Genomic DNA, 5890 nt, shown 5'->3' with positions numbered 1-5890 from the left:
TTGTGAAACTCCTTTGAAAATCTGAGATAGATCCACGTTAAGTTGTAGACTCCATAGCCCAATGGAAGTTTTCGAAATTTAATCCACCAATATATTTTTAAATAAAACTCCAAAATCTCATAACTAGCCTAAGCACAATAAAGTTAAATTTCATAGGGAGATCCCTCTCTGCAGCTAGTAGGGCTAGATCTGAGCTTCCAAAGTGGTTTTGTGGTTACCTTTATTATTTCATTTTGCAACCTTGGAAAATTACAGAGTTCTAATAGGAGGCTTAGTGATTGTACCCTTAACATGTTCAACGACTTTTCTTTCTATGAGAATCAAATATGTCCTCTTCTTCCATGCAAGAAATTTTGATGACCCAACCAATTTGTTGTTTCCTTGCAAAATGAAGTCATTATGATGGTAGCTTTATTCATAAATAGAAAGGTACTCACTTTTCAAGTGAATATGGTCCTTGATGACAATGTATTCAACTTGATTCATTCTTTTATTTAGATGATGATGTTGATAATAGAAGATGTCTTCCTTCAAAAGTGATTCTTCAAAGGGAGGGAGATCACCTTGATTCTTTGATGATGATCACTATGCTTCTTCTTGTTTCCCCGAATGTATAGACTTCAAGTTGCTTCAATGAGTTTAATTTGAGGTAGGGTTCTCTAGATATTTTGTTTGCGATGATGATGTGATCTTTTCAAGATTACTTCAAGTATATAACCCTTCTTTGGATGAGCTAGGGTTTCGAGGCCTTCTTCCTTTGAGATGTGATGATCCTTTAAATGATTGATCCTTATTGATGTTTGATTATCTTTATGATATTCTAGTGCTTCGGCCCTTGACTTTCCTTCTTTAAATTTCCTTTCCTTGTCTTGTCACCTTATCTCTGATACCAAGTTGAGAAATCTAGGGGAAACCAGAGTAGATGATTTCTCTTCTTTTGATAATTACTTGTGATGTAATTTTTTCTTAATTTTATTAGTTTCCTCTTTCATTGGATTATTATTAATATTCTCTTCTTCAAACAGCTACCAAAACATAAATATAAATAAGAGAAAGGACCCAAGATAGAAGTGATCAGTTAGTGCCAAAACCTCTCCAACTAAGAGGACAACCCATAAGGATTATTCTCTTCTTATATACTTTCAATTGATGAATTCCAAGACCTATAACTCTGGACGAATACCCTCCAATAACAAGTCAAACCTTTCTTCCAACATCTTCTACAATTTTGACTTCAAACAACCTCTTCTGCAATTTTGACCTTCCCAATAGATTCTTCTGGATCTTCGACCTATCCAACAAATTATTCTGCAGAAACCATAACCCTTAAAATTGTTAGAGATAATGGTATATTATTTCTCCTTTATTCTTTTCTTTTGTAGATTCTCTCTCCTAGAGAACTCAGCTTGCAAAAATTCTCTTCTTGGTGACCTAATTTGACTTCTGCAACTCAAATTTTACTGCATCAAGTGGATCTCTAATTCCTTCACATTTGTGGAGATAATTAGCCCAAAAATAATCCAGAAATATCATCCTTCCTTTCTATCCTCATCCTCCTCTACTTCACACTTTTTCTCTTCCTTGTGATCGAACTTGAGTGAGTGAAGTGTGTCTTCGAAGTGAGGTTAAAGTATTCTTTATATAGGTTTCTTGTCCATTTTTTAGGTCGACTTGTAGCTGTCTCTAGGAAGACTTTTTGCTTGTATTTATCTTTAGGCCAATAGGTAGCTATCTGTCAATTCTGACCAGCCGACTGGCTCCCACCTGAGTCGAAGGTCGGGCTGATTAAAGCTCTCTTCCTACACTTGCTTTTATTGTGGCCCAACCACATATATCCTGACTCCCTTCTTCTACACTAACCAAAACATCAATTCAGTTCCAATGCTATCTTCTATGCATTCAACCACAAACATTCTCTCTCCCTCGCTGATTGGGATCATTCCATTGACTACAAAACACATCCACAACATAAAAACCAAAATTCATACCAAAACGTAAACAAAGAAAAATAACATGTGAATGTTACACAAACACATGAGATGTATTCAAAACTTAGGCCTGAAACATATAATGCCTCCTTGGCGATTGATGGCCTCTCGGCTTGATTTCACATTAGATTGTCCTCCCCTACCTGAAAATTCACATGAGGCTTATAATAGGAAAAAGAATAAAATTGTAATCACTAAGAATAGTATTGTCCCCACCAACTCATTCCTTCTATAGCCTTACAAAATTTATTAAAAATTACAATAAAAAAGGAAATTGTGTCATCTATCCTTAGCTACCACGATGCCCTTCTAGAAGAATCCATATTCAATTTCAGTTTTGGGGGTGGATTCGATGCTCCTACATCAATATTTTTTATTCATATTCACATAATTAGGTAAACATGGATAACCATGATTAATGTTGAAGCATAGTTAACCATTATAAAACATGATCAATCACAACTAAAGATAACATACCATAGATAACCATGATTTAACTTATTGTGATACATGCAATAAATATTAACTATACATAAGAGTGTTATTTGTCTTCAAATACCAAGTCAACCAACATGACGTATCACCATTAGTACCATTGCTATAGTGTTATGGATTGATTACGAAACCTTCCATCTTATTGTTTGGTGTCTATGGTAATGTATTGCTTGACATTAGTATAATTATGATATAGTTTTATATGTTTTATTTATAATATAATACATAAACTTTTATAATTTATTCCTATATAAATATAATGATATATTGTCAATTTGAGTAAATCATGGTCTTCCAGAACTAGCAATAGTTTAATGTATGAAAGCAAGGTTAATGTTAATTAATTTGTTTGAATTTGATGAACTATAAAACTTTATGAAATGTTGTCAATCATAGTGAAGCATAGTAATTTATTATCAATTATATACAATCTTCATGACCTTAGCATAACAACCCTTTCAAAAATTACAATAATATTCTATAGTTTTAAAACATTCATATAACCATAGTGTCATGATGGTATGACGTAGACAGCCATTTTTAACCATTCAAAGAGGAGATAATAATAAAGAACATTTGATAGACTACATGAGTATAAATTTGTCTAGGAAACCCTTCTATTATGATCAATATGAAAAACTTTCTCTTTCCTTAGCAAATATAGTGGAAAAACTATGTCACTATATTCTTATACACACTAGAAAATCTGTTGCAACTGCAAACTAGATGTGCTAATTGCTAAGTCATTGTATGATGAATGGTAAGTTGCTAGATGAACTATATTACTTCAAGAATTTAATGTTTATTTATCATTCCCATGGATGAATAGGTCCCTTATACTTGCATATTTCATCTTAGAATTACTGCTAAAAACCAAGGACCAGCCACTTGACAATAGTTTCCTAGATGAACATCTTTCCATTATCTCATCTTATGATCCTTGGTATGGTGACATTCAAGTCTATCTTCAAACTCAAAAAAAAAAATATTCTCATCTCGCATGTGATGACTCTCAATAAATTCACTACCATTCCCATTAGTGTCTCCTCATCAAGGATGTGCTATATAGGTTAAATGTTAATACAATTTTACATTGATGCATCATATTGCAAGAGGATAAACAAGATGTAAATTATAACCATAACGAATCACGTGGGAGGCATATATCAATATAAAAACAATCCAAATGGTCCTCTGCATCAATTATTTTTGGCCCACACCCTTCCATGACTGCATTCAAGTAGTTAAGTGATGTACAAAATGATATATGTACATCAAAATCTCTCCTACTCCTTTGCATTTTTTCAATGCAAAACACACCTTTTGTATGTGGTGAATTGAATCCGTGAATTCATATATATCTTCTAGTAATGATCATAAGAACATAATGGTAACTATCGACTACGCTACTATTCGCCAATGTCATGCCCATTTTCACCAACATTATCAACATTGTGGTATGTTATTTCCCGAAGAATATCATCACATGATTTAGTGTCCCCAAGGAACTTGTGTTCATCCATAATAAACACTTTAAAACAAATTCAAGAGATATCGACACCACTCAATTTTACTCATGTGTTTGCATCATCATAATACCGTCAATCCAACACACAAGTTGAACCTATCAACGAAGTCCTTAAGACAATATTTTATTTTATGGTGAGCAAACACAAAAATAGTTCACACCACATGCTTTTATTAGCCTTATGGGCATATATAATGCTATCCAAAACCTCAATTATGTTTAGACACTTTCAATTTGTGCATAGGGTTGAATTCATCCTCCTTATAGCTTCTTCCTATTAATATTTCCCTCAGGAAAATGCCTTGTGACATTAGAAAACATCAATGAAGAATGGCATGCCTCTCTCAAGCAAAATGAGGCCATCAAAATGTGACCCAAGGTCACTTTTAGCTGCAACATAAATTCTCATTCATTCAATGAAAGTTACCTCATCCTTTGATATGATTTCATCAACGAGGGTTTGGGTCTCGAGAATTTGTAAACCTTGAGGAAGGGTCCTTACATTTCAAACATTGTCTCATGAAAGATGGATACAATTTTAGTAGGTCTTGATGGAATGTGTCTCAAATACATTGTCAAGAAGAGGCAATTAAAAACTAATCAACCATGAGGTGTTGTGTCACCACCAAATGATTTCTATTCCACATGTTTTTCTTGCACTTGTTGATAAATTTCGTTGTATCATCTTTCCGATCTCCACCCTTTCTTTGCTTGACAGATGGATCAACCATTAATATGCTTGACTAGTTTTGTTTATGGAACTGGTTGATGGCATCAAAATATGACCTTCATGGCTTCGGCCATTTGTTCTCTCGATCAATCCATGATACCTATAAAAAAAATCTACATTGGGTAAACCATGAATAACAAACCCAAACTTTATGTTGTTGTAATAAGATTATTGGTTGATTCCCTCCACTTAGGCATTCAACACCTCAATTTATTCCTCGATTCTCAATTACTCATGGACAAATCAATCATTCCTTTTAGGTTTGTGACCATTACCAAATAAAAAATTTTAGGTTTAGATAGCCACCTCTTGAGAAAATACTTGTGATTAAGGTTGTTATCATGTAATTTATATAAAGTAGCATTTATAGATATCCCAAAAAATCAAAACTATGTCATCAACCATATTGAATACAATATTATAAATTGGCAAGAAGCATAATAATATCATTAAGCCAAGATCCATCCATATGCATGCGGAATTATAAATGATAAAACATGCAAAACATCATCATGCATCAAATTACATGCATCATCCTCATCATAGGTAGCTAAGAAAATCACATAGACATATATAGAGATCATAATCACATCATAGGGGCGACTGATGGAGAAAGTATATTTTTTTATAGGTCATGATATATATAGGTTACAAAACTACAACAAAATTTCATCCATCGCTTAGGTCCTATTACAAGTGCACACTGTACATCCTCATACTTTACTCTTATCGGATACAAAAAATACATACATCATGTAAAATAGAACCCTATACATGAAAGTGGTAATTCACGATCCCCATAATGAACCCCTCACCATCGTCAAAGAATCCAAATGACCTACACACTCCCACACCAAAATTAGGATCATTTCCATTGCTTCTAATATTTCCTTCCTTATTGGGGGCCTCCACTGCTAATGTGGGTCAACACATCATACATTATATCCCCCCCCACATTTCCCAATCAATGTCTAGGAATTCCTATAGTACATTAACCATCTATTGTTACATATTCATGCCATTCCTCCATGGCATTATATTCCCCCAAATATGTCGAACCTCCTCATCTATGGTGTCCTCACCATCCTCTTCTTTATGGACCTGGGTAGGTCCCTCCCCTAGATCCTAGTGGCCTATATACCATGGGAG

Source organism: Pinus tabuliformis, chromosome 9 (assembly GCF_031772625.1).
Source record: "Pinus tabuliformis cultivar Carrire ecotype Pingquan chromosome 9, CPIR1, whole genome shotgun sequence".
NCBI lineage: Eukaryota > Viridiplantae > Streptophyta > Pinopsida > Pinales > Pinaceae > Pinus > Pinus tabuliformis.
Note: the sequence above shows the minus strand (reverse complement) of the source record.